Source organism: Amblyomma mixtum, chromosome 9 (assembly GCF_055824585.1).
Source record: "Amblyomma mixtum isolate Tamu chromosome 9, ASM5582458v1, whole genome shotgun sequence".
Lineage (NCBI taxonomy): Eukaryota > Metazoa > Arthropoda > Arachnida > Ixodida > Ixodidae > Amblyomma > Amblyomma mixtum.
Window position 1 is genome coordinate 76,338,463 of NC_143020.1, and position 10,744 is coordinate 76,349,206.

At 45.8% G+C, this 10,744-nt stretch overlaps 1 pseudogene; it reads left to right on the forward strand.

The window, feature by feature from the left end:
• The window catches only part of LOC149329775 (uncharacterized), an 80,607-nt pseudogene extending 73,700 nt beyond the window's left edge, over positions 1-6,907 (forward strand).
• The last annotated feature ends 3,837 nt before the right edge of the window (positions 6,908-10,744 follow it).

Sequence of the window (10,744 nt, forward strand, 5' to 3'; positions counted from 1 at the left end):
ACGACGAAGCAAATGAAAGCACTGAAATTCCAAATAACGTGCAAGTTGCTTGAACCACATGTTTAGTCGCAAATGGATGAGTACCTAGGTTACTCCTGTGTGCTGTTCTTCTGGGGTATCAGCAATATTCAAAGCTGCTGGTTCAACCGAATGCTGCAGTAGGTTTACGTGGACTGCGGTTCACTGCGAATCTCAATCATCTTGGCTCAAAAGTTTTTTAGTTTTTTAGGCGATGCAAGCGGTTGTACATAATGAACGACAGTTTTACTCTGGATACCTTGCTACCTAATGAAAAGTGCTGATAGTTTTTTATTACTTATTTCGATATTGAGCCATTGTTACAGAGTTCATATAAAACTAACGTCAGGTCTTTGACATTTGGCCAAGCTTCTAAAAGCATTGTTAATAAAATAATCCCAAACGTCACATCCGTGTTAAAAATAAAAATTGATCACTGGGTTATGAGGTTTTATGTGGCAGAAAGAGATGTCTTAATTTTGTCCTTTAGGAGACCTTTCGACGTGCAGATGGCCAGATTTGATCAGTGTGACTTAACCAACCGAAGCCATTAGTAATTGTGGATTTAAGGAATTTGCAACTCCGTCTTTAAGAAGACAAGCCAAACGCTGGTATATAAAGGCACAGAAGGAATATTTTCCGCTCAATCTGCATCCTTGCAAACGCGAAACGCTGCGCGAGACAGCGAGAGCATGAGAAGAAGAAGAAGAAGAGTAGTAGCTGTAGTTTGGGTTCGTGCGCAGTTCGCTTAGCGTTATCCTAAAGCTCAACGCAAATTTATCCGGTGTTACACAAACAACATCTGGAAACGGCGTCGAGATTCGATTCACCACCTGCGTTGCGGCGAGGCTTGCGCTCCATGCCGAGGCCTTGGACACGCCCACGTCGGCGCTGCCCTAGCGTCCAGCAGGAGCTGCCATGCAGGACCTGTCCCCCTGCGCCTCCCGTGGACAGATCGCGTCCCGCCTCCTGTCTGCGCTACTCGGCCTTCGTGTTGGGCGGCGCTCTCGTCACGTCGGCAATACTCATAGCGCCGCCAGCGCTGTTGCTGCAGCGAGTGGAGGGCTTGAAGAGGCGCCACTTCTCGCTAGACGAAGACTTGGAACGCTCCCGTGACACCAGCGTGCACCCGTGCGACGACTTCTACGAGTGAGCGCTGTCCATTTGCCGCCATCAATGATTTTCGCTAATTGACCGTCGATGGGAGGATTTGTACATTGCCACCTGAACCTACAGGGTTGGGAGGAGAGGGTTGCTTGGGTGACGTAAGTGTTTTTATTGCGTAAGCAATACTACACGAGGTTTCGAGCCGTAGCGTTGCTCCCGGTGGTGGCCACGGTTGACCTTTAGCCGCAGCGAGGTCAAAGAGATAGACCGCCGTTGCCATGGCAACCATTTCAGCGTTTCGGCGTCCCTACATAAAAAAAGAATCTGTGTCGAGGCTGGGAACCAAACCAGGGCCTTTGGCATTTGAAGCGGAGACGCTACCACTCCGCCACGAATGCTCACGGTATCAGCATCAATAAAGGCGCATCTAGTGAATGCATGGGTTTCATAAATAAAAAATTAGCTGAAGTTTAGCTCTTGTTAAACCGGGTAAGTTGCGTAAGCAACGTCGAGAGCGCGCGCCTAGTCGTGCGCTCTCGACGCTGCTTACGCAACTTGCCCGGTTTAACCAGAGCTAAACCTCAGCTTATTTTTTCGCTCTCCGAGTGACTTGAAACTCTTTTCGGAAGAGATTTTTCTCATCTCGGAGTGTCGAAAAAAAAATTAGCTGAGGTTTAGCTCTGGCTAAACCGGGAAAGTTGCGTAAGCAGCGTCGGGAGCGCGCAACTAGACGCGCGGCAGCGGCGGCGGCGCAGCGATGGTCCTACCAACGTTTATATATACTACCGCCTGGTGGAACGCGGCTGAAACGGTTGCTATGGCAACAGCTCTCGACGATGCTTACGATGGCAAGACCATCGCTGCGCCGCCTCCGCTGCCGCGCGCCCAGTCGCGCGCTCTCGACGCTGCTTACGCAACTTTCCCGGTTTAGCCAGAGCTAAACCTCAGCTAATTTTGTCAGTTGCAGCTGGTACGGGTAGGTCACCATCGTCCTCATAACCACCATCATCCTGACTAATATTCCTGTTGGGGAAACGTCCCCATGTACGTGTGGATACATGGCTTTTAACAGCATCACCTTTTTAATGGGAAGGTAGAGGGTACCATCGTGCCCGTTTTTTTTTTTCGGTATGTACCCATGCTTCAACATTGCAAGTGCTAAGTTGAACTCTTACCGTTTTAAATAGAGTTCAATAGATTTGTACTGTGCCGACATTGAATCTTTCGTTTATTGCTATGCCTTCAAGCCAACAATACTCTGACCACTTGCTACTCCCGTCTACGCTCATGTATTAGCATTACCGTCGTTGCCTGTCAAGCCGACAACGTGCAAACTATTGTGAGGGCGCCGTGAAGTAGTGGATTATTGTAGATTTTTAAGCGCATGAGATGTGGGTTCTAGAATTCATGCTACCTCTAGATTTCTAGCTGTTCTGTTTTGATTTTTTCTGCCTTCGGCGTGTTTTTATGATTTAGCTCAGATATTGAACAAATATGAGCTTCAAGAAACCACGACCTCTGGCGTCTGTTTTTAAACCCCTCTGTATGCCTGTGTGACCGTCGCGAGCGACTCGCAGGATGAGGCGAGTGTTTTGTTGGGCGATATTTTTCTCGTGTTGTTAGGATTTCGTTTTTTCAGCATCTTTTATCCTTGATATTGACACAATGCGCTCGGATTGGAAAAAAAGGTTAAATTGCAGTATCGCCGAAAATAATCTTATTGTCATGCATGCAAAACTAGTCTTGCATGTACCGCAACACAGCACAGATACACAAGGCCGCCTAGGCCTTCTACTAACTACTTCGTGCCCATACTGGTGAACCGCGGAAAAAGGCGGGACAACGACAAGACAAGCGCTGCCTGCTTGTCTTGTCTTTTTTCCGCCTTTTTGCGTTGTTCAGCAGTATGAATGCATAACAACTCGCCCAGATCTCAGCTTTACTACGTGCCCGAAAGGTTCCTACAGAGGGCGCTTTTGCCTAAATAAAAAAAATTGCGTGTCTTTTTTTTCAGTATTAGGCGGCAGTTTCGCTGCTTGGGCAGTTGACGGGACTAAGGGGAACAAGATACATATTTCCTTAATAGTTTACCTACGTTAAGAGCGTACCTACGTACGCGCACTCACACAAGAAACACTGACCGGAATTGGCGTGACGGACTACGCCAAAGCCAAAGCATTTGGCATACCTGACGAGCTATATTGGCGCTACATCCGCCTCCGGAAAGAAACTGTGCGGCATTATTTCGAAGAATTAGAGTAGAATTCTTGCTGTAGCGAGACTTGATTGGGTGCTGCGACGCTAGTGTGGCTAGTGGCTGTGCAACGTCCAGACCATCCGTTCCTGTGAATACTATTCCGCCTCTCTAGACCCTGTTATGTAGTGACAATTGGCGTCACAGCGCTGTGAAAACAGAACTAAAAGGGATGGTTCAAAATACGACAACTGCTCTAATTCAATAGGTGAAGCCCCTCATATCGTGAAGGCACTAGTATGAACCTGATGTGTTTCGCAATTCACCTTCGTACATGAGGCAAAATTATAGCAGCGGAAAATTTTCATTGGGAACGCAGCGTTGTGCTTCGATTACAGTGCTACTGGTGGAAGGCGCGCAATCAATTATAAGCTTTTCAGTATATCTTGTCGTTTTCGAAACCCTTCCCTGCTGACTCACTGTGTTGTACGCTTTTTTTCAGCCTTGGTGAGGCTCCAGCCTATGTGGGTACCACTAACGGCCGAATGGGCGAATTTTGGTTGTAGTGAAAGAAAACGTTCTTGTTTTATAGGATTCACCGTATGGATCACACAATAGAATGCATGATATTGTAGCTTGTTAGTTGGACATTTGAACGAAAAAGAGCCAGAGTTATGCGCGCAATACGTTTCAAAATTCATTAGTTAAATATGCTGGTAACGCAAAAAAATACAAGCAAAAAAATTAAGATGCTGCGGTGTGCCAGAAAAAGATTTAAAAACAAATTGATATATAGAAAACGTTGAACAAGTTGTTAGCTACGATTATTGCGATTTTCATCTGCGTACATAATGCATTGCACTTTCCGTGACCTTTCAAGTTAGGCAATTTGTCTGCTGTGTGGCTAGAGAAAGCAGTCGCGTGAGGACATGAAATGGATGTAGATGTGAGATGTGCTGTGAATACACTTGTTCTGAATTCTATTCTTGTTTTCTTTTTTTTTGTACCAGGGATTGCAGTTCCTACTTTTTTTACCTTTTGTTGTGGTTGGTAGCAATAAAAAGTAAAAATAACAGTGATAAATCTTTAAAAGTGGGCAGGGCCTTCCTTGACATCATCATAATGAAAGTCTGCTCGCGCATTTCATAAAATATCCTCGCACTGTGTTTCTGAGACCCTAAACCACCGAATGAATCTACTCTCACAGACTGCAAACCAAGCGCACTGTATCGAAAGCAATGTATATATTTTCAAACATGTTGGCCTGTACGTGGGATGCTACTGTACGCGAATACATTTGTCTTGCTTTTGTTTGTGAGATGCGACAAATATATGCAAACAATAAGCATTTGCCGTGAGTATACAACCTTCGCGCTGCCAATCTAAAAGGTGCCAGGGCCTCGCCAGGCTGCTTGTTGCAGCTTTTTTGTTCTTGTCCCAGCATTCCTTTTGTTATACGCGAAAGAATGCTGAATAAACATTTAATTAAAAATAAGATGCTCGGGCACGCACTGATGTCCCGGGCCTCGGAGACGAAGTATCGCAATCGCAATAAAATCTGAGCATTCCATATGGTAGTCTAACTCACCACTGCTTTTCTAAAAAAAAAGAAACAAAAAAAAAGTTCTCCATGCAGCTTTCCGCCTTCCACAAGCGCGGGGCGCTACACACGGAATGTTCAGTGACCGGCGGACTACGTCCAATTAAACTTTTGTTTTTCTCGTCGGCTCTTCGGGTGAGAAATTAAAAAAAAAACTGGAACTAAAGAGGTGGAGTTATACAAGCAAAGTAGATGGGCAACGTGTCCATGGGCGCAGACTTTAAGTTTGGCGGCAGTTGAAAATGTCAGTCCGATAGCCTTTCATACGCAAAAGGGGACTTGTCCTTCAGTGACATTATCGTAATCAATAGCATGCTGGTGCGTTTTTTAAAATATCTTGGCAGCAAGTTGCAAAGGCACTAGCGCACCAAATAAAACCACTCTCATCATTTAATGGTCAAGCGCACTACGTAGAACACAATGTGAGGAGCGGGTGACGAAACAGATGCCATAACCGTCTACCGGCGGACTGTGTCCAGACAGAGTTTCATACTTCACGTCACCTCCTCACATTTAAAAAAAAGCAGAACTAAAATTAAATATTGTGGTATAGAAGCAAAAAAAAAGGTACCAAACATCGGTCACATATGACCCATGGCCTACGGCGCGGTAAGGAAAGATTTAACTGCGGCACCACAGCGCTAGGACGGGTATATGGATTCCCAGGGATCTATGAATGTAAAGTAGAGAATAACCTTCAGCATAACAGGGAATTAACCGACTGCGTTATCCCGTCATTTCCTTAAACCGGACCTTAATTGTCTCCTCGATTTCTTGGTTGCACTCCTAACATCCTTGATGTTGAAATAAGCGTACATTTTTATCGTTCTAGGTGAAGTGTCAGAATCGAGAAAGTGGCTGTGGAGCCGTATTGCCTGCTTCGAAGCTCGTCCATCACTTTCAGACTGAATGCGGACACCACTCTCTTTACTGTCGAAAGTGTTCGGCGACCGTCCTCTACAGCGACATCTGTGCGCACTTGAGGTCGGAGTACTGCACATCTGCGATACCTCTTCCGCCCGAATGTGGATGGTACTCCAGCCGCAAAGACCAGCCGGCGCTCCTTACGTCAGAAACGCGAATGTTACAACCACCAGCCAGTGATAGGAAAGCTATTCCTGACATGCGGCTTACTGAGAGCGGGAAAGATATTCACCAAACAAGCGAAAGTGTTTACGGGGTTGGACAAATGCCATGAGAAACTGATGCAACAGCTCAAGATAGGCATTAACAGCGTCAAGGAAGCAATAAGACGGGAGGTGGAGCAAGTGACAAGAGAACAGCGCGGCTTTTAGAAAGAGTGCCTGAATGCAATAACAGCGTTGGTCGATGAAACAAGACAACGTACGGTTGCAAATGTTGCTACTATAGAAACCGTTTCCGCCAGGGTGAAGAGGCTGGAAATGTTTTTGGACAAGCAGGCGAAAACGGCAGGAGAGCAGCTGGAAATGGTTTCTGAGATAGCGGGACACACTGGGGATGTTAAAGAGGAAGTGGCAGGATATAAGACGACCATAAACCAAGTCGGAAAGATGCTGCGGAACACCAGTGTGGACGGGTCGCGTTACGAGTTTTTCGTGAAAAGTGTGCAATCACTCCGAGAAGAAGCACTAAGAAAAGGATTCGCTGTATACCAAGGCGATAAAGTGTATCTGATCAGCTACTGCCTATCACCCGGAGTGTATCTTCAAAAACAAGGTGAAACCTTAACTCTGCATGCACGGATCCGCCTGAACGTGGGCGATATGGACGATGTTGTACACTGGCCTTTCACGAAAACAGTCAAGCTTCGTGTCGTGCACCCAACTCGATGGGCAGAACGTGAAATCAGTGAAGCTATTAACTGCAATGTATCTGGTAGTGAAATTCCGGACGAGAGTAGCACTGCTGCTGTTTATACAACTTCTTCTCTCAACCTTGATGACTTGATCAACGATGGCTACGTGGAACGTGATGAACTGAGGGTGGAGTTTCAATTGCAGCCATGATTGAAGGCGTAATGAAACAAAGAACCAAGAGAGCTTCTTTCGCAACTGCGGATGTTGATAGGTGTGAATTCAAAGTTGTCTTGCTCTGAGCTTTGGTGCAGGCAGTTCAATTATTAATCCTTTCGACTGCTTTCGCATGTTACCTTTTTAGCCATGATTGAGCAAATGAAACTGCCACATATTTTCAAATCTTTACAGACTTTTTTTCGTAGTTACTCAAAACATATAACAATGTTACACAGAGTAAAACGCGTGCATTAGGTTTCAAGTCTGCTTCAAGCATAGAAGTTTGCGTATTGCGTATACCTTTTTTTGTGCAGTTAATACAATGATCAGCGATACCAATTAAAGAAACATGGAGATTTGACCTTGTGATTTGTGCCACCTGGACGGAGCGCAAATGCCGCCAGGTTTTTTTTGAAGTGAGTGCTGCTTAGTACTGATGCTTGCTATAACACCGTTCACAGCCATTACATAAGAATGAGCACGGGGTTTTAGGCATGTCAGTGTATTCGTGAGCCATATTTGTGCGGCGTTCTAACACCGTCATATTCTTCACTGCTTTTTTGTTACTTTCGCCTTGCAAAATACGGAAAAAAATGCTTGTTCTCGCACTTCAGGACTCTGTTATTAAAAATTCAAGAATAATGGTACTCACTCTTAAGGTGGTTTATTCCTGTGAAAAGCTCATCGCGCCATGGTCGGCAGCATGAAACGGCTCGACAAATGACCGAGTTACCTGTCGTGCTGCAAAATACAACACGGCCACCATCGAAGGTCTAAATAGTAAATAAGACATTACCCGCTGTTGTCCCAAAAATAACTCACATGGCCAGCAAATATACAGAGATTATACTCACTGCATTAAAAATTGAAGCTGAAATATCACCAAATACCTCTACCGTTTTCAGAACAGAAATCCAAGCAGTATATTTGCACAATATTTCACAGTTTGTATTTCATGTATGACCGGATTTTTTCCCCGCGCAACCTACACGTGATGCCTAATCTCGAGTGCTGACTGGAGGTGATGAGGTGGTGCTGTGTCTGCCTTGGCGAAGGAGCTGCGCACCCCATGAGACCTCCGATTCGAGCCAGTAAGAAAACAAAGCGCCCTTGTGTGCCTGAATGCACATGACCTAGTGGGTTACCTCTGCTTCAACATCACCGCTAGCATCGATGCTTAACCAGTAAACCAGCCTTTAACAACCTACCACAACGTGTTTTCCGCTGCAATTCACAAAAACTGAAAAGCGCCCACGAGCACGTTAGTAGAGCTAATACTGCGTTTGGAGCTTTGCAGCCGCAAACGAAGCGGTGGCCTCTGCGGCTCGGCTTTTTATAACAGACGGGCGCTGTAGACTGATTTTAAGTTCACCGCACACGTTGCACATACACCGTTCACTACATGAATACTTAAAAAAACATCTATATACATGGTATCATTACTTGCACCACCTGAGCGTGAAATAAGCGGATGTTTTTGGTTCAAAACGCACTTCTCTACAACTTCAGTATTTTGTTTCACTTCGACGTTTCAGTGTCACTGGCTGTAAAACTTTTGGCGACTTCTTAATTTCCGAGAGGAAGCTGTTGCTTTTTGTATTGTGATAATTTTATAACTCTTTCGAATCAATTAAATAAAAAGTATTTATACCGTCCTAGATTGCATAATCTAAATCATATCGAAAGCCAGAATTGGCGCAAATATCCTTAAAATTTGGGGAATGTTTAATAAAGATTTGTATCTTTAGTAAACTATTGAGTGGTGCCTTGTTCACCCCTCTTCCAGTCTTTCAAAATGAGCCCAGTTCACGAATAAATATTTTTTGGTAAAAACGTGTTGGGCTGAGATTACGCATGTTGCCTTAAGTTTCTATCAGTTGTGTTGAGCAAAGCGAAGATGGTCAAGCACAACGACTGCGACGCTTGGCGTGGAATGACCCCAAACCGTAATTGAAGAAAATTGATCTTATTTCACTCTGCTGTGTGAAGTAAACATCCTCTCAATTGAAACACTACCCATTTCAGTAAGCGACATGTAAGCATCACCTGTGTCACCTTTGGCACTCAAATATATTGGTGCATTACCTGTAAAAAGCTAATAGTGACTGCGACTTAGGCAACAGGCAAAAAACTTGAGATGCTTAAGCTCCACTTTAAGAGTGAAATGCGATAGCGTCCGCTCTTATACCACCAACATGATGGCATCAGTACTCACTGCTCCTAGAAACCTCTGTGTATACACAAAATGCAAACTTTCGACCACGCTTGCTCAGCGAGAAACGATGACGTCACGCTCACAGCGCTTCTAGTGGCCTCTGCCAGGAGTGGAAAGCTTCCGTTCTTTCAAGCTGAGCAAGACCTCCGCCGCTGGTGCTCGTGGGACTTTTCCCGCACAATTGACGTCACAGAGCCGGGGGGAACTTGGGCTCTGGCGACGCTGACGACGGCTTCTCTGCCTCACGAGATCCTTAGCCCTGTCGTTTTATAACTCCCTTGCCTCTTTGCGATTGCTTTCTTGTACTTCCTAACGGGGGAAAGAGGCGGGAGCTTCTCTAAAATATTGGCCATTTTTACCACAACCTCGGTCCTTGTCTTCTTCACTCCTCTTTCATTTCGACCTCAGCCTGGCTCCCTTGTCCTTCTCCGAGTCCCATCCAAAGGCTCAGCTTTCGCTGCCCTGGGCAGATTCTTTGCCTTCATTTCCGTTCGCACTGCTGCAATTCTTTGCGATGAATTTTTCAGTTTCAGTTCAGTTTTGAGTTTATTCACTTTAGATGTGGGTTATACAAAAGATGATAAAAGCAATTTAAAAGGCCCAGCACTCTGTGGTAACCCGCATACTCTTCGTGGCGGCCTTGTATTCCACGACTTGGCTTAGCAGGATCATCTCATTCCACTCACCATCCTCGGTGTGCCCCAATAAGTGGAACCTCTGCTCCCGGCAACCAGTAAACCCTCATCTTTCTTAGTGTTCTGGTGCGATTTCTCCTCGGTGCTCGTTCACACTGAGGCACTCCTCACTGATCACTGCATATTTTCTGTCTTCGGCGCTCTGCTTATCTACGGCCGCAAAAGCACGGCACTCAGCAAAACAACTGGTACGCCTTTCGCTTCCCTTTTCGTCCGCCTCCTTTACATCCTAGAAGGAGTGGAACCGAAGGTAAAAGGGGATGGAGTTTGACGCTCAGCGCTAGCCGGTTTATTTTAGCATGATAGCGTTAAGGAGCACGTGTCTCAGACAATACGGATTCGGCGTCGTCGGCGTCGTTGACCGTCACCGAAAAATCCACGCAAAATCTCCAGAGATGCAACCTAGGAGATAGGTGGGCCACCTAGGTCATGCGACCTTGTGGCATCTTCACAGCCTGCCCACCGGATCGTGCACAAACTGTCCACCAATCTAGGTGGCAGTTAATGATTTATCGCTCTGGAAGAGCACCTGGGTGTCACAAGGCCTACCGGTGGCAGCACCTGCTATCCGTGGGCTGTGTCGCGTCGCTTAACCGCTTAACCAATGAAGAAATATGCATATGCTAATTAGGAATTAGTTGAGTAGGCGATGCGAGCCGGAGCCAACAACGCTATCGCGTTCTGCTCCTGAAGGCGAAACTGAAGGTTCCTTGAATTTTTTCTCTCCTCTTTCGTGTATTGCTTACTACACTGTAATGTGCCAGGGGATAAGAAGGCTCCTAAAAATGAGTTCTTTCAAACAGCAACTTTTATTACTAGACTGTCACCGACAAAGTTAAGAAGAAGCAGGACAGCACAGCCGTTTACTGGGGTGAGGTTCGCCGAACAGCTGCACTCATTCGAGACGAAGACGATGCTCGA